Source organism: Sinocyclocheilus grahami, unplaced genomic scaffold, assembly GCF_001515645.1.
Source record: "Sinocyclocheilus grahami isolate Dianchi unplaced genomic scaffold, SAMN03320097.WGS_v1.1 scaffold29.1, whole genome shotgun sequence".
NCBI classification, from domain to species: Eukaryota; Metazoa; Chordata; class Actinopteri; order Cypriniformes; family Cyprinidae; genus Sinocyclocheilus; species Sinocyclocheilus grahami.
This window is the reverse complement of record NW_015505208.1, coordinates 2,039,052-2,065,268: the sequence shown is the minus strand read 5'-3', so window position 1 is coordinate 2,065,268 and position 26,217 is coordinate 2,039,052. Positions and strand designations below refer to the sequence as shown.

The window sequence follows — 26,217 nt, the reverse complement described above, 5'->3', positions numbered from 1 at the left end:
CTGGCACCTTCTTGCATCTCAGTTATCGATATTAGTAGAAATGACCCCAGTAATATCACTGTTATATTGTTGTAGTGTTCAGTTTGTTGCTAATCTGATTTTATACCTTTTTAAATGGACTATTTTCTATGCATTATCCCTTTCATAGATTATGTATATAGATATATGGTATATTAAATACTGTAGGTTTCTTTCTGGAAAAAATTAAACAAATGATATTATGAATGATATGTAATCTGGATTAACACACAGCATTTATTGAGTAAAACCAGTGGGGTGTTTGTGTTCTGGATGATCATAATGTGAACCACAGATGCCATCTTGCTGAATCCTGCCATGTGGCAGGTATTTTATTTAAGGATGTGATCTCTGTTGTGATACATTAATTTTAGTTGTAATTTTTAAATATACGTCTTGGTCTTTTTAGTTTCCAGTTACAGTAAATGCTGACTATCTCTTTGTGGCAGTATGATGAATGGCCAGAAGAGGTCAGTGTTGTTCAATGTTTGGCTTTTGCTGAAGATTCCAAGGCAATGAGCAATGTGTCTAAAACGGAGCATTTTGAGGTCAGTGTCAGTTGTTCAAAAGGCGTATATATGTTTTACACATATGCATGACTGACACTTTATGTGCTTAATTTTTTTTATTCATAAGACATAAATACTGGGCATTGATGTACATTCTTAGATTTAGTGGGAAAACAACCTCAGATGTGAGGTTAGTTAATTTGCCTTTACTACGCAATTTCCCATGCTTGAATGAATTCAATTAGACTTTTGAAAGGGCAGGCCATTTTAATGTAGCCCAGTCAAGATATTCTTCTAAATTCTGAGCATCTGGAAGAAAGACCACTGACACTCGTAAAATTTATTGTGATTACAGTCTCGATATTTGAGCAAACCAAAGAACACCCTTTCTCATCCTGATCGCGTTTGTGTCTAACAGTATGTGTTCTATATTAAATGACAAAACAAGAGCACATTTGTATGCAATGGATATTGTGTCCTCTAGAGCTTTGCACTCTGGCACAGTGTAATTTTCACCCAGGGGGTCAGAGGGGGGCCACGCCGCCAGAGTTTTCTTTGGCATCTGTTGCATGAACTTGTGAACAGGAAACACAATAACAGCACAAAGTACACCAACATCTCAAGTCTTTCATGCGGCTGTTTTGAGCTATTATGTTATTAGTGTAGGCTTAAAAATTCCTTTCATGTTCCCCTCCTTTTCTTTTTCATACCAGTTGCACATCTGTGAGATGTTTGAAACCACACACTGGTTAAATTTGGCATTGCTTTCAGAGATGTTTTTAATTGTTATAATTGATAACGATATGAGCTAAACATTCACACATTAACAAAACTTTGTTCTTGTGTATATATATATATATATATATATATATATATATATAAAAGATTAATTACAGACCTTCTAATGATATACATAAAATCAAGAATAATACTATATATATATATATATATATATTAAAATAAAAAATATTTTTTATTAATATAAAAAATATATATAATTTATAAATGTCCCCTTTGACTTTAATTATAGGAAATTGAGAAAATGTTCTGTAATTAAAATAGAAAAAAGGGAAAAAATATTTTTATGTAATGTAATATATAAAAATTGTAAACCTAAATATATAAACCGACATTATAGATTAGTAAATCATGACAATTTATGTTTTTTTACATTAACTCAACAAAATGAATTAAGTAAATGTAACTTTTTTTCAATAAGTTATGTGAAATTTAACTATATTTTTAATAATGTAATTTAAATTAAAAGGACTTGTATATTTGTATATACTTAATTTAAAGCAGCAACTGAACTTTTTAAAATTTTTACAGAGTTTTTCTGGCTCTGGTTTGTAAAAGCAGTCTTACTATTGTGGCTCAATTTGTTGAACCAATTCAGCAATGAGCTTTCCACAACAGGACAAGAGCTGGCAGACGAAAGAGGCTCTTGGAAGGGAAGGGAAGGCTTTGGTGGTTACGCTCTGACTCTTTATCTTACTTGCTGGGCAATTACAGAATCATGGGTCAACCATGCATGTAACCACAGCTTCGTTGCACAGTAGCAGATGTACTCATGGCATTAGCTGGTAGGAGCGTGAAGGTAAACATAAACAGATGCAGCTGGTTGCTAGGGACACTCGCCAACTTGTGTGCCCTAATGATTCCCATGTGTGCGGGTGCAGATCTGCAGCAGTGGGCAGAATGCAGGCATACGCTGTGTTTCAGAGTTTCTCAATGGGATATTTGTGAATGAGTTTAGCAGCAGTGGTTTTTGGGAGGGTGTTCCCTGTTGGCATCGTGCCCCTCCTAGTAAGTTAAAGCTGATTAAGCCGTTTTCTCTGTGTTTTCAATTTGCCATTGGTTATAATGTTTTGAAATGAATGGAAAAATATTTTTTATTAGTGTGCCACATGAGTGGTATGAAGAGATTGCTCTTAAAGCCCATTTGCTTTCGCAAAAAATTGTCATTTTATTGCATACATCATTGTATAACGAAGATGAATGTAACATCTATTTGTGGTTGTGCATTAGGCCTAATCTACAACTTCCCATTTGCGTGTCATACAAAGCAATTCCAAAAATAGCCCAAGACATATAATGGATGCTTCATGTTAGTTCATAATACAACTGTGGGCTCCGAAAGTCTGAGACCACATTGAAAATTTGAGATTACAAATCTAATTTAATCCTGCAAATATAATTTTTTTGGATTTTTAATGTCATATAAATAAGAAACATTTAAGTATTCAATTAAACTTTTCAGTCAGATTGTTATGCTAATAGAGTAAATTATAATAGAAAAATTGAAACATTTTCTCTAGTTGACTTTTGAACCCACACTACCACTCAAACTTTTGAGGTTGGTAAGATTTACATTTTTTTGATTTAAATGTATTTAATTGAATACATTTTATGCATTTTTTTTTGTTTCAAGATTGTTCGAATAAAATGGTTATAAGAACAGCATTTATTTAAAATAGTAATCTTTTGTAACATTATAAATATACATGTCTTTGCTGTCACTTTTGATTACTTTAATGCATCCTCACTGAATAAAAGTATTAATTTCTTAAAAATAAATAAACTAAGGTGATGTAATTTATAAAAAAAACAAACCATTAAAATTTGTAGCATTTTTAATAAAAATTAACATTTTTGTTAATGGTCTCTTACTTAGGAACTCCACTTATAGCAAATAAAACAAACTACTTTTTTTATTATTATAACATCTTTTTAAATATTTCTATACACAAGCTGCTTTTCTCAGTGTAGGCTAAGGAAACAAAAAATGTTTTTCAAAGGCAGCCATGGTAATTTTTCAAAGGTTATATCCAATGCAGTCTTTGGTGTAATTCTGTGACGATGAAGAATCACATGATCACTTGTGCTACCTACCTTTCATCTTTTTTTCTTTTCTGACTGTGACAGGTATGCAGCGGTAAGCAGGACAGACAGATTTAGATTTAACTGTGACACACATTACACTGTCTTGTCTTGGTCTAAGCTAAAATCTATTAAGCAGGCGATGTTTGCAGTATAGGTGAAGCGATATAGTTCACAGAGGCCTGGTTTCGGCGATTGTAGGTTTGAACTAGTTTCGTACGTGCCTGATGTTGCAGTGTCTGGGAGGTCCCTTTTTGAACCGTGTCCAGGCCTGTAGCCCAGATGAGATCTTTAGGAAGGGGCTCAGTTTTTGTGATATCCTGTGTGTGTTCGCCATCTGATTACACACAAGGCCCGATTCCTCTCTGTGAGTGTGTGTTAATGACATCCAGGTTAAACAGACTTCCAAAGAGCTTCGTGGAACCAAAGCGAAGGCTGATATTTTGATTAGAAAACGATTTTGCTTCCATCCACTGCTTCTGTTCGACTGGAATGAGTAGCTCCAGATCTCGGTGTCAAACTCCCCCACTCTCCCTCCCCTTCTCCCTGCATCCTCTTTGCCGTGAAGCCCTCTGCCAACAGCCTGCGCCTCTCCTCTCTCTCTCATTAACCACAACTGTCAGATCCTCCAGATGATGAGCAATTAAACCAGATAATAAACGCTTGCCATCAATTCCTGTTTGTTTGTTGTTGTTGTTGTCGTTGGCGGCAGGGGCTCCTCTCATGCCACCTTAGCGCTAACTAGTACTTCTGTAATGCATCAGCGGTAGCAGAATCGCTCTCTCAGAGCCTTCTGCCAACACTAACAAAGCTCTAACTGCTCATTGTAAGGCACCAGATTGATAATAAGGCACACTGAATGTTAACAATTAGATCATAATCAGAGCCAGCACGCCAAGGCTGCTCTTTTATCCCCTGCTTGAAAGAATGGCAAACAAAGCTCTGCAAACTGCTAAGATAAAAATATTAGCTCTGAATAATCATGTCTCTCAGCTACCAAAAGTCACGTAAGCTGTACAGCGCCACGCATACGACACACGGTAAAGACTCTTGTGTTTGCTCATGTATTAGTGCGATAAGACAGTCTTACTACGTTTTACTAGCCATCTCTTCCTGGAAAAGAGGTTAAAGGTGGACTGTGTCATTTCTGAGCCATTAGCATCACCAAACAGAATTTTATATATACACTGCCGTTCATAAGTTTGGAGACAGTAGGATTTCTTTTTGTAAAGAAATGAATATTAAGCATGGGCATATTAAATTGAACAAAAGCGACAGTATGTTTTTTCCCCTAAAAAAATTCTTTGAACCTGTATACGTGCATCTCAGTTTCCACAAAAATATTAAGCAACACCGCAGTTTTCAACATGGATAATAAGAAGAAATGTTTCAGAAAAGTCAGCATATTATAAAGATTTTTGAATGATCATGTGACACTAAAGACTGGAGTAATGGATGCTGAAAATCCAGCTTGGAATAAATGATATTTTAAAATATGTTAAAATAGAAAACAGTAGTTTTAAGTTGTAATATTTAACGTATTATTGCTTTTACTTTATTTTTAATCCAATAAATGCAGCCTTGGCGAGCATAAGAGACCTAAATACATTTACAGACTACAATTCTTTAAACGTTAATGTGGGCTTATTTGTTTGATTATTTTAAATATATAATTAAATCTATTTTAAATCTATTTTAATATATTTAAAATGGCAAATTAAATTTTGCTATTTGTGGGTTTTTTTTGTGCTGATTTTTATGCGATTTTTACTCGCATTTTTAGTCTACAATAGTTTACTAACATATAATGCATTACCTGGAATTACAATTTGGCAATTAATATTAAGCTTTTAAATTAAATTAGTACAAATATAAAATGTAATATAAATAAGCTTTAGAATGAATGTCATTTATTATTTATTTATTTAAAAAGGTAAACATCACATTTTTACTTAAGCTTTGTGAGACCACTTAAACGGATCAAAACGAGGTAAAATTTGTTTGGTTTTGTCAACACAAAGCCAACTCTGTAACAGATTTTGTTTAGCTCTCTTCATGTGTTAGGCTCAAAAAACACATCAGTGTTTTGATGTAAAATCAACCCTCAAATGGCTTTCATTTATTTAGTATACTATTCTTAGCCATCAGGTCTAGGATGAGTTACTATTTGTCTGTGTTACTGTTTAAATGTAGTTCGTCTGAAGTTCACAGTTTCAACATGTTGCTTCAACCCTTGTCCTGTAGATCACAACCGAAATGCTCTGAATGGCGCTCGCATTTTGAGTGTGGGCCAAGTGATAGTTTCAAACATCTTGAACTTTGAAACTTCCTTGCTACAGAGCCCTAAAAACAGGTTTTGTTTTACTGGAAGTTTCTTGACAGAATAACAAAACAGTATCCATATATCTGTCACAACACACGGCAGGTATGCCAGGAAAAATACACGGCCTATTCACTTGAAGAAATAAAAAAAGAAGCACAGAAATCTCTGAAACATCTGATTTCCCCTTCTCCATGGAAAAATGTAGGTGCCTCTTTGTTTTGAAATAGAATTTCCCTCGAAAACACTTTGGAAACTAAACAAAAATTGACCATCATTAGATTTATTGTCTTTTCGTCCTTTGTTTCTGCAGGCTGTTTATGACTTTGCTATGGAAACGTAGGGATTATTTACTCTTGAGTCGGTTTACAATAACCTTCCCTTTCCTGACCAAACAACAAAGGAAATATCGGGTCAGGCATCTCCCTGCTAACTTCATCTGGCAGATTCTGTCTCACTTTCAATGCGTATATTCAAACCCTGATAATGATGCGTTCGAGGGTCTATTTTTGAGCTCGAGCTGATGAAACTCTTGAACCTATTCGAGCGCTCATCCTGTTTTGCCCACCTTCTTGCGTTTAGTGGAAACAGTGAATATAGATTTTACTAAAACACTTCTATTTAAAAGTACACTCAGCATCCTGGACGTGAGGCGCATTTGCGTCACGGCGAGTGACTGAGTTGTCTGTGATTGGGACTTTGGAATTTTCCGTGGGGATTTGGGAAGAGATTGTTAATCTTGAGTGACAAAAGACCAATTTCCGCTCCAGTCTTGTGTATGAAGGGCTGATTTGAATAGATGTGGCATTGTGACCAAGAGGCAGGCTGGTTGTTTTGTGGGCTTTTGGGGGATGGGCATGATGTTCCAGGGGACAGTATATGCTGATAAATTCTAATGGCTGGAGATGCCCCTCTCTGACATGAGATGAGTCTGTGTGATGCCGTGTGGACGTGCTGTCTGACAGCCACTCAAAGGGTCCTGTGGCCTCCGGAGCCAAGATTCAGACTAAATGGAAAATTGTTTTGTTTCTTTAGACAGATCAGTGCCTGAAGAGTTTGGGTACTAGTGAAAGCTGGTTGAAAACAATGCGATGTCTTGTAAATATTCAGCACTTTGCTGTCTAGATGTTATTTATTACATTAAAATAGATTTTTTTAATCATGTTACATTTATTAATTTTCTATATAAAATACCTATAATATATATATATATATATATATACAGTAGTCAACATTTGAAGTGGATCAACAAAGTTGTCCTAAGACAAGAACACATTTTGTTTTAGGACAACTTTGTTGAAAGGTTTTGATCCACTTCAAATGTTGACTAGTGTAGTTTCAACTCCAGTGCAACTCCTGAAGCATACCTCTAATCTTCACCTCTATCAGTATTGTTATAAGAAATGGTGTGTGTTATTTTTCATGAAAATAAACAAGCTGAAAACACTAACTGAAAAACTTTTATTGTATTTCGATAGTATTAAGCCTCAAATGTCAACTATACATTGGATTGGGTTCTTCTTTAAAAAAGTACAAATATGCATGGTATTATAATGTTATACTAAAATTAAAACAATGGAAAAATCCTGAAAGGGGTCATAAGATGCGATTTAAATTTTTCCTTTCTCTTTGGAGTGTTACAAGCTCTTGGTGCATAAAGAAGTGCATTTATACAATGCCGGCTGTTCTGACTCTCAGACTGTAAGTACGTTTTTATATTTAAAGAATTTGCCACTGATCCAACCATTTGCATTTGTGATCAGAGAAACGACAAACAACAAGCGCTACTCTACACTACTCAAAACTCGCGTTTGAATTGTCAGTGGCAAATGCTTTAAATATGAAAACGTACTTACAGGCTGTGAGTCAGCATTATTTGTCAGAAAGCCGGCATTGTAGGCTACTCTCCCAGGAAACAGTCCTTGTCCTCCGTAAAATGCGTTGCGCACACACACAAATATATGGATTAAACTGTTCTGGAACAGTGTTGTAAATACAACTTAACCACTGATTATTAGTCGTGTTCTCTTTTGGAAGGCCAAACAAAGTAGTTTCTCTTTCACAACGAAACAAACAGCGTCTCCACAACATGGCGGCGGCTACAGTGAGAATAAAAGTTACGCCTTCTTTCTTTGCGTGAACATTAGGGCGATGTTATGCAAATCTTCCCACACAGTGACGTAGATATGTGGGGGTGTGTTTAAACGAGGCGTTTTAGGAGGGCGTGGACGAGTCTTAATTTTTATAAAGAATATCTCTTTGGGTTTGAGACTTTAGTCTTTGAATACTTTCCGTACCCACTGTATATATAATTTTATTATTAATTTGATTATACTAATATTATTAATTAAATTATTTATATATATATATATTTGTTACTCATAACATTTTTTTTTATCTGCATTTAAATTATCTGCATATTTACACTTTGAACTTAGTTTCCCAGATTTTCAGTGTTGTCTCAGACTGCTTGGACCTGTTAGGTGTTTGTTTTAATCATTAGAACATTTATAGATTTTTTGAAATTAATATTTTTTAATAACAATATTTATTGAATTTTAATTATAACTCAAATACCCCAAAGAATGTTCGATGTCTGGAGAATTACAATACAATTACAAAATTTCTTGTAATATAATAGAATGAAGATGAGGTTCCAAATAGTCCAAAGATGGAGTCCAGACCTCATAAAACTGTCCTGTTACCTGATGTAAAACATAGGTAAGACCCCCCAGTGGAATACAATTCATAATTACTCTATTCTTATTTCGCAGGGTAATATTTTGGTCATGAGTGAAAATTATAATGACACAGACGAGATAAAACCAGAAAGAGCATGTCGTGAATGTACTTAATGGGCGACAGTCCCACAGTAGATCAGGTACGATTTACATCAAGAGTTACTTTAATAAAGACTTTTTAAAATGTACATTGAAATTCAATTAGAGTGTTGAAAGCATAATCAAAGCCGTGAAAAATCAACTCATGGGGGGGGGTCCATCCTCCATTTTGCCCTAAGGCAAAACAGCCCATTAATTTACTGCATTCTAACTTTATTCACATATGCATTTTAATGTTACTGCACATTTCTGTTCTAATACACTACATACAGAACCCTTGTAAAAGCCTGACAAAGATTATTTTAAATAAGCTGGACAGAGAAACTGTGTAAAAGAGAAATGCACTGATTTTGAAGGCATTAATTCTTCAATAAATCGCTTCACTTTGGTTGTTAAATGGCCCATCTTAATTAGAAGATCGTCTATTTTTTTCATATTTGCATCAGTGGGTACGAAGCTCTCCTTTGACTGCAGAACAAAACAAAGCGTGAGGTTTGGGATCCTCATTCTCTAAGAGAGGAGCTAATCAAAGCTTTAGTCATTAACAGCTGCAAAGTAAATATAAGTTTACCTGGAGGTCATTCCACTGCATCTGTTGAATTATGTAGCAATTTCAGTGGATGGAAAATTGTTGTTTGTTGGTTACAGTGTGCCCAGTAATGACAAGAGCAGGGCAGCCGTGTCAAAGAGGAGGACCTCCATTCCTGATTCAGATTTGGTAAGCTAATCATTTGAAGTATGCTTGTTAGGGCCACTTAAAGTTTTACCATTAATCCAACCGGCACCTCTGATCTAAATTATGCAATTTTTTGCATCCTATACAGCTTGCAGCAATACAGGTCTTTCTGAAATATTCATCACAAAAGCTTGAGGAGCAGGATGTCTAGAAACGACATACAGTTCTTGATTTAAATGTAATATTAAACGAATATTCCAGGTTCAGTACAAGCTGTAGCCAATTGACAGAATGTGTGGTGTAATGTTGAAAAAAAACATTTTGGAAGAACAATCATAAAAATAACGGACTCTTCCCTTGTTTTCTAAAAAGCAAAAATCAAGGTTACAGTGAGGCACTTACAGTAGAAGTGAATGGAGCCATTTTTTGTAGCACTTAAAACCATAAATGTGAAATATATAATTTTATAAAAGCACTTACATTAATTCTTAAAACTTTTGTATTATTTGAGCTTTAAGGCCCATTTACATCAAGAATGATAACTGTGAAGATAAAGTTCACACTTCAATTATTAACTATAGATATTGGCTGTCAGTGTTTTTATCCTTCATCAGCTGGAATAAAAATGAAAATATCATAATTTACTCACCCTCATGTCATTCCAATTCTGTTAGGCTTTCTTTCTTTGGTGGAACACAATAAAAGATATTTGATGAACCAGTTTTGAAGAACCAATTTTTTTCTGTACCCATTTACTTCCATTGCATGGGCAAAAAACAACACTGAGAAATTTTTTAAAATGTCTTTTTTTTATGCTCCACAGAAGAGGCCTTGCAGGTTTGGAGTGATGTGAGGTTGAGAAAATGATGACAGAATATTTATTTTTAGGTGAACTGTTATTTTAACTCTTACTAAATAAAAATATTCCTATTGCCCGTTGAACAAGTTTTTTATTTTATTTTAATAAAAACAACAGATCTATTTAGACAGATCTCTCAAAAATTTAAGACACACAATGTTGAGAGTCATAAATTACACAAGAGAGGCAAGAAAACAGGACAGAAGTTGTTGGATGTGAGAGATATGAATTATAGATCGTAAAACTGTACGCAGTGCTGCTTTTCCTTGTTTCAGCATGCATTTCTCCATTTGTCTCGTGTTGCTAAATTTTTAAGTTTTTTTCATGTCAGATGAATTTCACTTCTGATTACGGAATTTACACCCGAATCGCAGCTGACAAGACTTGGTTGGCACATTATGGCAGAAATCACCTGGGTATTGAAAAAGTAACAAGTAATTTAAATATTAAATGCACTTTCTCAGAAAAGTGGCAAAATCATTTGAATTAACAGAAAAGACGCAAGGCCCTAATTGCAAACATTTTGATTTATTCATCCATATTTAGAAAGCGCCGCACATTTCCTGCTCCTCTGCAAACACACGCATTTCCTCTCTCTATAATAAAGCAAGAGGAATCACTAAGTGCCTGTTTTATTTATTTATCCTAAAACAGAAGGATTCTTCAAGCTTAATGCAGATTTTGCCATTCGGAGACGGAATAATGGATGGTGGCCTCATGTATTTTTAATGGCTGCATGTTGTGTGGCAGATAAACATGGTGTTTGAGATGTTTTCTCTCCGCTGAGCTGTGTATTCCCAAGATGTGGCTGTACTCTATACACCGGGAAACCGCAGCCACAAAAGGCCATTTATACGACCAATAAAAAAATGGCATTTTCAGTGAGTTTCAGTAAGTCACGACTGAGCTGGATGGTTTGCATGAAAAAGGACATGAAATATATCACTTCATATCACAGGGGGGGAAAAAAACTTAATTTCCCCTGACCCATATCTGCTGTAATATAGCCACTTTGCCTTGTTTCTCGACCTTTCAGAGACGTTGACACGTTGATGGATGCTTGTGCTGCCCGATATCTTTCAGGATTTTACCTGTTGTCATGGGCCTCCAGTGAGGTCTTGGCTATTGTACGCAGCTTAAAAATAGAAGCTGTTTTAATTAATGAAATAATTTTGGCCACTGAGACTAACTGCAGTCTTACTAATAATGTGTTTGGGCTCATTTTTAATAAGTCATCATAATTACGTGGAGAATTTGATTGGGCATCTGTGCCCAGGAAGATGAAATATGTTGTGTGGGCATGACGGTAAAGGATATTGCTTGGTGTTCATACATAATTGAGAGATCTTGAATGTCAGACCTGCGGGAGCAAATGCCGGAAAAAGCATTGGAGTTCACCAGCATCAGACGCATGGCAACCGCTGCATGCTGAATATCTCTACTAGAGGGACATATGTCAAAGATGAGCTAGGTTTGGGATCTCAAATGACAAGGGATGTTTGTTCATTATTTCCTTATATGTTGGCTCATAAAGGAAAACTATATTTCTCATGGATGCAAAAGAAATGGATTTTAGTTATTGATTATATACATATTCTTTTAAAAAGCCATTGTACTACTGTATAAATGCGCTTTTAACATCCATTGTTAATTTATTCTGCGAGGCGAAGCATTTTGTTTTATTACAAATATATACTTAACAACTCCCAAAGAGCAAGATAAAGGCAATGCATTTTTTCAAAGAATGTTTGTATATTTGTCAATAGAATATCCATTATTACTGTTATGATTTTCAACCAGTTCTTAGAAAACCAAATGAAATTGTAATATTGTGTAGTTGGGTAAATGTAACCCATAAATGTAATCCATATGTAACCTAAACTTTATTGATTCAATCAAACTAAATTTTATAATTACATTTTTAAAATAAAATAATTTTTTTAGTACTTTTTTTTAATACTAACTCATTTTTACAAAATAAAAAAAGCAACAACAGCGATAAAAATGTTTTGTATGTATATATGAAGAGTTTATTTGCAAAAACAGATAACCGTTTATTTTTATTTTCAAAAATCATGTTTTTTTATTATCATGTTTTTATTGTTTTATTCTGTTAGATGTATTTTTTTTTGTTATTTTTTACTTTATCAAAATAACCCAACTGCAGTTTGATTGAGATTAATTGGAATGCACAATGAAAAAAAAATAGTTTTGAAAAATTATCTGTTTTTACAAATGAACTCTTCATATATTTTATATATATAATTTTTTTAGGTCTATTATGTTCACCAAGATTAAATATATAGTTATATATTTATTTATAGAGTTTTCTTTTATATAATTAAAATAATTTTAATATAATTAAAATATATAATTTATTCCTGTTATGAGCTGAATTTTCTGCTTTCAGAATTACTTCATTATTTAGTCACATCTTTCAGAAATCATTCTAATATGCTGATTTGGTGCCCAAGAAATATTTCTTACTATCATCAATGTTGAAAACAGATATACTGCTTAATATTTTTGTGGAAAAAACTCAAAACGAAACTCAAACGAGCAGCATTTATTTGAAGTAGTAGTCTTTTCTAACATTATGAATGACTTTACTGTTACTTTTGACTTATTTTAATGCATCATTCTTTCAAGTGGGAAGTGATACATTTTCTGAGTTTGCCTGTAGGATGGGATTTGGAGGGTGTTACTAGTGAAGTATTGTAAAGAAGCATGTTGATATTCTTGCCAATCACAACACCATACACACAGCTAACAGTTCCTCTGGCATCACTCCTTCAGCTTAGCTGTGTTTTCCAGTAGTCCATGTCCAGGATGGCGGTCAATCATCTTTCGGTTCTAGCCGCTCCCTTGCGGTTAACACGCCACATCTGTCTACCTTGCCTGCTTTCGTTTCATGCATTATATATGACCATTTGAAATCATGATAAAAGCAGACACTGTCACTTTTCGCTAGTTTTTGTTTGCCTGCAATCTGATTTCATTGATCTTCCACCGTGAGCTTGAACTGCTCTGTTCTTGTAGTCTCTGACTCCATTTTTCATAACGCACTCTCTCTTACAGGCCTCTTACGCGTATGCTTCTTCTAGGAGGTCTGTGCTATGAGAGTCGTCCATAACACGAAATCCTGACTGTGTAACTCAATGAAATACGGGAGCTGACAGAATGCTATTTATTTCCTGTTGAGCCACAGTCTCCACTAAGATGAATGGAGGGTCTGTCGTGCGAGCGAAGAGCCAGCTTTATTTTTCTGACGTTTTCGTGTTTAATGCGATATATATTTCATATGAGCCATCTTTGTGCTCTCTCCCCTTTTTGCATTTTCTTTTAAAGCTCAGATGCAGTTATTGATGCGCTGGCTTGAGTACATTATGCTTTATTTGTCGGTAAGCACCATTTTTGCATATTGACAGTAACAAGCAAATGCATGTATGGAAATTCTAATATAAATTGACTGATGTTTAGAGGCCTGGTTTCTGCTCGCTAAGCTCTTCTGAGACTTATACACAGTTCTTTATTGCTAATCCTAGCAAGCAGCTTTAAAGAGTCCAACTTTTGACTTTTATCTTGTATTACAGTAATGACATATAGCTCCTCTCTCTAATGTGTATAAAGCAATGGGGGGAAAAAAAGAAGGCAGGAACATGATGAAAAGGGAGCTGGGTCTATCTTGATATTTCGGAATGGGGTGGGTAATCTTTCTATAATGGCTTTAGCTTTATGATGTCACTATTTCATCGGGTTGGCACACCTTTTATGGAATTTTTGTATTCATGAGAAAATAAATACAAAGACAAACTAATGGTGGAATGGAAGGATGGCGCCACACTGTTGGATTTTTTATAATTTTTGTTTTGTTTATATTGGACACGACAGCCACATCTTAGTATTCTGTGGAAACATCTGTATTACAGGGTGAATCTCGTGGAAAATGTCAAGAAATATCCAGGTTATATTTCACCAAAAATGGATTCATATTTACATGTATATGAAGCCTATTTTTAGTAGCATTATGGCAGCATTAGCAACGATTTGGGATGGTAATTTTTTTTAATTAATGTATTATGTGTAATTCTTTAAACATTTTACATTTTTTGGGGGGTAATTTTGAAAACATTTTAAAGATTTAAAAACCGATTTAAAATAATCAAAACGAGCTTTTTAGGGGGGAAATGTGATATGATCAAAAAATATATATATATTTGTGTACACTTTAAAAAAAAATTTTTTTTTAATATGACCGCCCTCCATAATATATATATACACTTTAAAAATAAATTTTTTTTTAATATGACCGCCCTCCATAATATATATATATATATATATATATATATATATATAGCCTGTTTTAGGCAACATTTTTGGATGGAAATATTGTCATTACTGTATAATTTGGAATTTTTTAATTGGGGAAAATGTGATGTCAACACAATGCAAACATTTATATTGTAGATTTTTTAAATATGTGTAGAAAACAAATATTCTACCCGATTATCCATTATATGATATTTAATAATACTTCAAATCCTTTATATACCTGCATCATTAGTTGTGAGTATGTGCCTTTCATTAGTGAGGTCATTTTATAAGGTCAGCTAAAGTAGCTTGGACCAGAGCTGAGTGGACAGGAGTGGATACAGTTTGTTTTTGTTGTGCGTCTTGATCTCCAGTTGGATTTTGAGTGTCTATGACCTGTCTCAGTCTTCGTCCACCTCACCTTGTGAGTTAATGTCTCAGCTGACAAGACCGTTCACGTCACAGTCCTGACCTCAACATTACTGTACACAGGAGGACAGAAGCAGGTCCAGTGAAAGCTGTGACTTTTGACAAGCTGTCGGAAGTGGCAGTCTGTAACCAGAGATAAGCAAATATGCAGTTAACTTTTTTTCAACAGTTATTTGCTAAGTATAGGTATAGAAGTGGCTTTGAAATTACCAAAATGAGTACAAAGACCCGTATGAATCATAATAGACATTGAATAATTGACGCTTGAGTCTCCCCCCCCCCCATGCACACATAGTGAAACCTTTGAATGAGGTTGTTTTTCTCTTTTTCTCCTTGTGTTTCCAATGCTTAAAGATTTTCTAAGAGATGCTTATAGACCGCCTCAAACAGAATCAAGCTCTTTGAATCTATTTAGATGATTTTAAAAGGAGAGGGAAGGCTACGACTCTGAGATTTACGGCTTTGCTCTCTTTCTCTGGATTGATGCTGAGCTTTTTCCCCGCCCTTTCTGCTTTTACAGCATCATCTTGTATCCAGAGACATGGCATCAGCCCAGTAAAGTCCCGTTTAATGTTCAATGCTCAATGTTGAGGACCACAAAAAAAAGGTTAAAAAATCCAATGTATGCGTCTTTCGCTTTAGTTAAAGAACATTTGTTGCCGTCCATACGTCATTGATGTGTTATTTGTTCTCTCAGAGCGAGCACTCCCAAACAAAATCTTCGAACGTAAGCAAGTAAAAGCAATTGTGCGATTTGCTTTTGTGAGCATTCCTCCCCCCTCTTTCTCTGGGTTCATTTTAATTCATGGTATTGCTATGTAAATGAGAACGCTGGCTGAGAGCAAAGGAAGGTGAGTTATAAGGACCGGTGAAGCAACGGAAGGGCATCCGTTTTGATCGTAGCATTAAGGCTCTAATAGTAAGTCTGGCTTAACACAAGCTTATCGTTTGAACAAACAAGACAACTGTATCTTTCCCTCAGTTTCCCAGCGCGTGCGATACGGGGCAGTAAAATGAGTGATGTTTGTAAAACGGGACAGTTGTGCCCAGTAAGCATTTTTACATGGATGCTCTGGAGTTTTTATGTGGCGCTTCATGAGCCTGGCCATCTAATGCACCCTGACACTCTGTTTTGATATCATTACTACATTATACTGGCCATTTTTAGTGAAAAAATACACTACTTAGAAAGTCGAAATTCATAAATAAATTTATGTCAAACTGCACTTAATATTGATTTTGTTAGTGTTCAGATTCAGTAATAAGGTAAAGGGTGCATGAATATTTAAATATGATCTTCATTTCTGCATCTCCTAATGGCCTGAGCTCCTCCACACTCAATTTAAACACAATTTAGAAACTATAATGTATTGAAAAATACAGGGATTTGGCAATAAATCATGAAGAGAATATCTCAGGCCTATTATAAGGTAGTTCAATATTGGCCCCCAGAGGGGCCCGCACAATTAGATTCCTGTTTTTAAGCTGTTCAATTATCCTCTTGCTCTCATTTCAAGGGACTTCTATACCTTTTAAAACATTTAGCTTATAGAAACAACACAATGGTCTGGTATTAAAAATATATAAGGGGAGGCAAGGGAGTTGAGGGGGGAGGATATGGTCAATTTTGTCTATGTACATTTCTGGAGGGAAAATGGCATTTCCAAAAGCAAAATCATTTTAATCTGTATTTTTTTTTCTTGATTCCTGTTAAAATTATTACAACAAACCGTAAAATAAAACAGATATATTATATATTAGATTGCGTTTGTTACTTTTTGTTTTAAGCATAAAACCTTTTTGTTTTAAATTTATCTTGTTTTAAGGATATTTATTTTTAGTGCAAAACACACAAATGTTAAGTAACATTTACAAGTTACTTGTAACTTAACAAGTAAAAATAACAAGTTTTTTTTTTTTGTGCAGTGTACAGGTTTTACACTAATATTTATAATTGAAATTGATTTTATTTATGTTCTTATATTTTTTGTTAAACAGTTCTCAAGTAATTATCTTGTTTTAAGTATATTTTGGTATTTTTACTACAAAACGACACAAATGCTAAGAAAATTTATTTATTTATTAAACGCTTCTCTAGTACATTTATTTTTTGTTAAAAAGATCTCACTTGTTTTAAGAGTATTTGGTAATTTTTTTTTCTGCAAAACAAGACAAAAATGCTAATTAAGAAAGTGATTTACCGGTTTCATAAGAATATTTTCAATTTCCTCAAGCTGCCTCGTTGTGAGAATATGTCCATTTAGTGCTTAATGAGAATCTCTCCCATGTAGTCTCTAAAATGGTTTGTAATATTGCCAGGTTTGGTGTCTTGAGAGATGTTGTGGTGTCTAGTGGATGTGATTGGGGATGAGGTGAAACTAATGAGCGGTTTGAACGCTTCGTCAGTGATTATTGAGTCAAAGGAACGGCTTGCACAATCGCTCAAGTAACAGAATCGTAGATGACACTTTCAAAAGGTCAACCTAACCAAAACGTTCTCATTTGTCCACATGTCTGCAATGTCATCACATGTTGATGTATAAAGCGTCAGTGCATCCTATAAGCACATGCAGCTTTTATGTGAACCGAACGCTCTTTAGAGCACACAGACACATTACAGAATTTTAAACAGTTCAGTGTGTGCAGTCCTACCGCTGGCTCCATCCAGACCTCAACGGCTCGGTGTTTCACACCATCTCAGTTGAAACAGCTGATTCTGCTTCAGTTTTGGAAAAAGCCTTTGTGTACATTTATAACCCATATGGTTTCTATTCACAAAATCACACATTGTCATACTCGCTTGTTGTCCAATAATAAAAGAGACTGCCTCAGCACTGCTGAGAGGCATTTTGTCAACATATTTACATTCTCAATGTCAGTGTGAAATAAGGACATCAAAAGGGAATGAATGGCGGCTGTCATATTCTCAACATAAGGTCATTTCTTCTTGTTCCACCGCAATGGATGTCACATGTAAAGTAAAAGTAAGAATTTGTGCATTAATAATAATGAAGACGAAATGTTAATTTTTAGCTTAACTTTCCCTTTTAATGGTGTTGTTCTGCTATATCAGAATTAAAAATGTCAGTATAGTATTTCTCTTGCTTTTCATACCATGCAGTCTTCTCATTTGGGGTCGTATAATTGGTGATTTTATTTAAAGGAGCATGATATACCGCGTTTATCCTAAAATATATGTTCTGGGGTCTGCGTGATCTATTAGCTGTGGGACTGGGGTGGTCAGTGATTAGTATAGAGTGTATTATGTAAAGGTGGCCCAGCTCTGGTGGCTAATGGCCGGGCTGTCTACATAAGTTATGGATGTACCCTTTTGAGCAGAGGGGTCGCACATAAAGGACCACCTTTTTAATTCACAGTCACCCACGGTCATGCTAAATGGCTGATACTGGAATTGAAATCCTAGTTTATACCCATACACACACTCTTTGTTCCAAATATAGCCATTCACTTTGATGATTCAAGAGAGGTACATTTTCCCCCTCTTCATTTTCACAAGGTTAAACATTTTCTATGGCGGCTCTAGTCCGTGTCTTATACCACTCTTATATCAATTGTGTTAACGGTGTAGATGATTAGTATATCATGGCGACATGGAAAGCTATTAGTTTGTAAATATAATTATATTTTTATATTATAAGTTGTAAAATATGAATGAAAACTGTCATTATTTGATTTCAGATATTTCCTAAAACATATGAGCTTATTTCTTGTGTGAAATGCAAAAGGAAACAATTTAAAGAATTGCACTGGTCGCTTTTTTCCATGCATTTAAAATGAGTGCTGAGGCTTTTATGGAAAAAAGGGGTTCAAACATACCATGAAAGTATCATGAAGAATTGTGCACTTGACTTATGCATTATATTCCATTCATATGATAGCTTTGTGTGATGAATGACTGTTGGCGCGTTTCTAAGTGTTCATAAATGTACAAAATGTCCAGTTTGATTCATTCTTTTGAATCTGATCTTGTTTAGTGTCTAAATGATTCATTCTTGGATCCGACTGATTCAAATGATCATGACTCAGTGATTTGGTTACAAATGTCAATATCTCACTGGAAGGTAAGATTATAAGTGATTTAAAATTTAAAATTGGGCCTGTTCCTCACAGAAAGCATCTTTAGAACACTTTTTAACTATGTAGAGTGACCTGTAGACTTTGGTTTTCTTTCTCTAGGTTTGTAGCAACATGAGTGCGTGTAAATGCTGAAAAAGATTTTCATTTTTAGGTGAACTGTCCCTTTAATATTTTCAAGTCCTTTCTTGTCAGCCTTTGTTATGTACATATGGAAATATGGAGTTCTCTGCTGGTGCTTTTACACAGTCAGTAACACTTTTCATTCTCGCTTTGACACATGAACACACTTAGCGCGGGAACCTTTCATGTTAATTGTGTCTGTGTTCCAGCTAAGACCCTTAAAACACAGACGCCTAGTCCCCATCTGCCACATAACACTGATTGCGAATGTAGCAAAATCCTGATTACTGAATTTCTGAGCAGCTCCTTTGTGTATGCCACTTCATTTTTCCTCTCTTGAGTAGATTATTAAAAATTGATAATTCTTTGTAATGGCCTCATTTCTGTCAGTTTTCATATTTTAATCTGGTTTTAAGGAAAACAAGATACATTAATCAAATATGACAGAACACTCTCTTAATGTAATCATGCAAGGGAATATGAATTGCAAATGCACGAGCTCCCCCCCACCCGCCCATGTTCTTCCATTAATGTTACAAAATAAAATAGTCATGACCATTTTACATAGATCGACGACATGCGATGCAATGGAAATGGTATTTCCTCGGCTTCGTTGGAAATGGTTAAAAGTCAAGACTTTGCATCAAAGGCCAGTACTGTGTGGTTTAAACAAATGCAAAATGACACCTGCATCACTTAGAACATATTCTCACCAGTGGAGACAAAACAAGGATGTTTTTTGTGTTAAAAGCAGTGATTTTTTTTCTTGCTTGAATTATCATCCTAATGGTACATCACTGTCTAGGCCTTTGTAGTTAGTTTGATATGGAATCCTGATAGATAAAGACTGAACAAAAGCACATTACTTCTTCCTACCCTTTGAATACAGCGTTTTTATGATCATAACAGCATTAAGCCTGCTCAAAACGATTGTACAATCTGTTAAAAATCTGTTGTAAATATTTTAGAGGTGCAATTACAGATTATACTTTTAAAGCCAACAGTTTGACTTTCTTGCAGATCACTGCACTACAAGAGGAACACCGTTAACCAGAAGTCAATATATCACACAGAGAATGGAAAGCCATAATTAGATTCATTTGCAACTCAGATCAATGTTTTCCTGAGGATTATGGTTATAAAGTAGAAGGGAGCATTAAAAAATCATAACTAAATAAATATGTGTTTGGGAAAAAAAGAGCTTACGCCCAATAGTGCTCATAAACCGAAATCAGCGTCTGCGAAAAAACAGAATGAATATTTAAAGACGGCGGAAAGAAAATGGCACTAATGAAGAAAGGCAGTTCTAAAAGGCTGACCCAGGAGCGGGGGAATTCTTCGGAGGGTACCTTGGCCATACTTAGAGAAAAGCAGATAATTCGTTAATGTCACGCACTTGTTGGAAATGGCAGATAAATGGATTCCAGCCATTATTTGCCGGCCTAAGTGAAGTGAAGGAGGAAGTGTGGCAACGAGGACAAACCCAGTTATGAGTGATAAGTGTCTAAAAGCTAATGAAGGCTGGATAGGCCAAGGTCAATGGCTGCCGGTGAGGTGTCTGTACAGCTTTGATGTCCCGGTGCTTAAATATAGTGGAATATACATTGAGCTTTTAACACCTTGAAACATAGGCGAGGCTGGAATATGAAATATGGGCTTGTAATGGCGTTTTAATGACCCACTCCCCACCCCCTTCCTGGCCTAAGATTGGAAATCAGAGGTGAACCTTGATATCACTGCGCTAAGTGCTTGTAATGTGCTGTAACTTTTTCTTCAGTGTGGCCACTATAAGGCCATTTTGCATAGGTGACAAATGTCTTTCTCTTTCTAGATCACCAGTGCAGTGGAGGATCAAAACTGCAACATTAACCAAAATCCTTTTTTTTTTCCATATGGTGTATTACATGAATATTCCAGGTTCAATGCAAATTAAGATCAATTTCGACTTGTCTCTTATTTTCTGAAAAAAAGGAGGGGGTGGGTGGGGGCACTTACATTTGAAAGTGAATGGGGACATTTTTTGAAGCAGAAATGTAAAGCTTACAATTTTACAAAAACACCATATTTGAGCAAACCATAATAATGTACTGTATGTATATACTACATACAGTACATTATTATTAAATGTAATACTATTACATTTTAAAATAACCTTTTTTCTATTAAAAAAAAAAAATCAATGTAATTTATTGTCGGTGATGTTAAAGCTGAATTTTTAGCATTCATTACTCCAGGCTTTAGTGTCACATGATCCTTCAGAAATCATTGTAATATACTGATTTGATGATCAAGAAACATTTATTATCAATGATAAGAATGTTTTGCTACTTAATATTTTTGTGAAAACTGTGTCACTGTTGATCAATTTAATGTGCCCTTGCTGAATAAAAGTATTAATAATAAAAAAAAAACTTTCTGACCCCAAACTTTTGATTGGTAGTGGAAGACACTACCACAGAAGAGGTTATTAAGCAATTTTTTATCACATTTAAATCATATTGTTTATGCCTCGTGGTGGCTATAGAGTGACAGTAAGAATTTTAACAGTAATTGTTTATTTTAATGTAAAACTTTTCATTTTAATTGTAACTTTCAAGTGGTATGGTCTCATTCATTTAGAAAGAAAGTGACTTATAACTCAGATTTTTTCATTTATCTATTCATTTTTTGTACACATTATGCCTCAAGTGCTGTCGATTGAGCTTCACTTTTATTTAACCTATAATATTCATTCTGATTGTAATTGATGTTTATTTTAATGTAAAACTTTTCATTTTAATTGTAACTTTCAAGTGGTATGGTCTCATTCATTTAGAAAGAAAGTGACTTATAACTCAGATTTTTTCATTTTTTGTACACATTATGCCTCAAGTGCTGTCGATTGAGCTTCACTTTTATTTAACCTATAATATTCATTCTGATTGTAATTGAATGAATACTCCCTCATGCAGTGAAGTAAAGATGTTTTGGTGTTTTCTGTAATGTTGAATGAGTGAATAAACATCTCGTTGTTGTTCTCACACTAAGAAAATGTCGGCGTGATAGAAAGGGCTTAAAGTCTTCACTCTTAAGCTTGCTAAGGAGCCTTTTGGTTCCCTCCACTTGAGTGCTTAATGTCCTCTAAAGACCTATATTACACCCCAATTAGATGCCACTCTTGTTTCCTTACATCAAGGGCTTGACTCTACTGGCTTGTCACCTCTCTGTGCCCAATCAATTTCATTACTCCAGTTACAGCCCAGCTCGGGGAAAGCTATGCCCTTAAACTTCAGCTTCTGTCCAGATCGATCAATAGCCCACGTTGCTGCCAAGGTTCCATTTAAAGTTCATTTATTTCAAGCCATCATATAAAACAAGACAGAGCATCAATGTGGCCCCACTTTGTTTTATTTGTCTGAGGATTTCCAGTATGGCACGTTACCCTAAGTGCTGGGAGCGGAGTGGTTAGATTAGACGGCGTGCTTTCCTTAGCACAGAGCCGTCTGACAGCTTATCTCGATAGTGGTTCTTCTACAGCCGTGCCGTATTTAACACCACGCTCTCCAAGAATAACATCTTCATAGCTTTGCATCTTAATATTTGGTGTGAAGCCGATAAGTGTGTCTAATGATTTGTATGCTTATTAATTTTAAGAGGTATCAATAAAGGATACGTTATGAATTTACAGTCTATGTGCTGCTTATAAACATGAGGTAATGGTGAAGTTAATATTTACACCATGAAATAATCCTGTTGGAATATTTGAACCGGACTGGCTAACATTACTCTTTCCTCATCTCATTGTTACTGTCTCATAAACTACACCTTGACAGCTTAATGAGTTCGGCCATATCCAAGAAGTTTATAGAAACTAGGTCATATCGATATAATTGAGATTTAATTTCATAATTATTATTATTACGTTTATGTGCGAGCATTGCATTATGGCACAGTTTATTGACAGAGGGTTGTCTACAGACCTTCACAATCAATATTATGATTTAAAAAAAGACTGGGCTGCTTTTAGGGAACTGCTGCACATAGATTTTTGTTGTCTTTCAGTGCACCGCAAAATACACTCTTACAAAATAACCTGGTATATTTTTTCTTTAAACACCGTTAATTTGCACTTTACACTTGTGTGTGTCTATGTATGGGGGTGTATATACACACACACGCATGCTTTTTTTTTATATAACTTTTTTTTTTTTTTGCTGAGTATAATTATATTCTGTAGATATCAGAATTTCATATCATAAATGCAGTGTTTGAAGCATGAAAACTCACATCTCTTCAAAGTTGCACATTGCTATTAACATCTATCCTCCATAGATTTCCTGGGTATAATCTGAGACATTAATTAATCTTTAACATATATAATGGAACAGGGTAGATTCTTTATTCCGCATTATGTTAATATTCATGTCTTGGGAAATCCTTGGAGATGCTTTTGTGGTTTGGTGAGCCGTTGTACATGCATCTGGTCTTTTTATATTCATGAAAGCTTCTGTACAACATCCTGGTATAGTTTCAGGCTAAAGAAGTTTGTTTCAGATAAAATAAGCTCCTTTACAAAGTTCTTAATTTGAACAGATTTTGGACAGAATGTAAAATGTTTCAAAATCTTTCTTTGTAGTTAACGGATGAACCTAAATGAATTTGAGCTCAGATTTGCTGAAAATGACAGCACATATGTTTTTTTTCTGCTTGTCCTTTCACGCTACACTTTTCAAATAGATTGTTATTAATAATCTTACTATTATTTTGAACTCTAGCCAATATTTGTTCAGGTGCTAAATGTCTCCTCACCTTAGAAATCAGTCAGATTTCAATAAAGCTAGATATTGAATATCACAAGCAGGCAAGTGGCCGTTTGTGTGTTTGCAAGTGTATTGAAGTGAACGAGAAGCCAGAACCCTGTAGTGTTTTAATGCGCAGTGCTCTCGCTGCAGCATCTCACGCTCCTCGCGGTACTAAACTTGGCAGCGCGCACCAGATCTCTGGGAGTGATTCCTTGCAAAGCTGGCCCAAATGAAACCATCTTGTTTTAATCGGGGATTCTGGCTGGAGCAGCAGCAGCGAGAGCTGTGAGGCCTTGGCAGCGAGTCGACTGCAGTTTTGTGGCACCCGTACAAAATACACAAATATTTCCTCTGTAATTACGTGTCAGGTTGAACAAGCAATATAGACAGTGTCGGGCACGTTGCAGTCGGACATCCAGGACTGCGAGAGACCCCCGGACTAAATGAGTCTTTCAGATTTTGATGGTTTTTGAATCGGCTTCCAGCAATGTAATGGACCACATTGTAATTGAGACTTCTCTATGGGTTGAGTTACATCATGTGGTCTTGACGCTGTCTAATGAAGTGGAGAGGGCCTCCACCAGTTCACAGGATACTTCAAAGCTTGGGTGGATGGCCAAGAGGCTAAGTAATTGTGAAATCATTGACTCTCTTTTTTTGTGGTTCGTCAATTTTAATGACACTGTGGTGAACAAGCAATGGCATCATAGCTGAAATATGATAAGCTCAACATCCATTTTTTGAGCTCTGAGTGATGCAGTACTTTTCAAAAGGTTCCGTTTGCCTTCGGCTTCAATATTCAGACATGTAAAGCTGTGATATTGCAGTGACTTATTGAGTAACAAAGAAATCAAGGATAGACTGCACCGAATGCCATCCTTAATTACACTTTATAATCACTATTTTAAATATGATGTTTATTATTTGTTGGAAGTTATGTAGTATATGTGGACCGTTCTGAATGCCAAAAATTATCATAGTAAAAAAGATCAAACTAAATTGTATTGAGATCCATTAACTTAATTTCAATATCATGTATGCAATTTTTTTTGCATGTGAGTTCATGTGCACATGTGTGCAACACTTTGCGGTGGGGAAAAAAACCTATTGTTGTTTTATGTTAGCCTCAAGTATATTGTTTATGACAGTCAAGTCCGCCTAGCCTCTCAAGATTGCGTGCTAAGATCACCAGCCAAAAACGTGTCACAGATGCTGACTGATGAATTGTGGAACTGTAGTATTTCACGTCGCTCTGCCCTGTCTATTTTTTTCATTTACTTTCATTTGTTCTATTCATATATAAAATAGAATTATATAATTATAATATATTATAATTATTTAAAAATATAATTTATATGACAGTGTATATATTCAACAGATTTTTTTTTCAAAATTTCTTAAATATATATAATTTATATTTTGACAATTTTTCAGTGTTTACAAATTTAACAGAAAATTTTTTTCAATATTGTTTTCCCCCCAAAAGCCCTATATATTTCACACATATATATTTTATAATTAGTTTTTTTTTATAGTATTAGCTACATTTCTCAAAACAAACAGTACAGTGTATAATATGTGTATATGTATGCATGTATAAAATCTCATATTTACTGTTAATATTATAAAAGTATCTGTCATCCATCTGTATCTAAAAGTGAGTAGCATCTAAAAAAAGGACTTGAGCAGGTCAGTGAGGTTACCACACTGCTGCATGCTGTGCTGACTGAATTATTCCTGCCAGTAGGTGGCGCTTTAGCTATACATAATTGATATCCCATTCAGCCGAGAGGAATGTCCTCTAATTCCAGAAAGGAAACTTGCACCAAACGGATCTTGTCCGAGTCATCACAATATTTTGGCAAGTCTACTCTGCAAAACTGGATACGGGAGAAAAGTGTTTAACTTTTTATTACAAATAGAATGGCTTTCATTAGAACATAAACAGATAACATTTTATAAAGATGTACTTTTTCATTTTATATATATATATATATAGTATGTTTGAACTGATGGACTAGTGTTCAGTGTACTTGCATCAAACTTTATTAGAAGTAGTATAATTAAAATATATTTAAAAAAAGCAGATGATAATAAAACGAACAATACCATATTATTCTTAATATCATTAATATTTTCAATATCTTCAGCAATTATAATTTTACTATACAATTACAAATATTTACTATTTTATAAATAAGTACTATATTTCAATTTTTAATCAAATGATTTGAATGTGAGTACACAAACGTCTTGTCCATTATAATGTTTCCCAGTGCCGCAATGAATGAATGTTTACAACATTCTATTGTTGTGTTTTTAATCCAGGAATTCTTGCTAAATTTCATAGTAGTTCAGGTGCGGGTCAAGCGGTGT

General features: G+C 34.8%; 1 protein-coding gene across 1 annotated transcript in view; it reads left to right on the top strand.

The window, feature by feature from the left end:
* LOC107570680 (uncharacterized protein C1orf127-like) overlaps positions 1-26,217 on the top strand; it is a 145,514-nt gene that overhangs the window by 5,925 nt on the left and 113,372 nt on the right. The window lies entirely within an intron of this gene.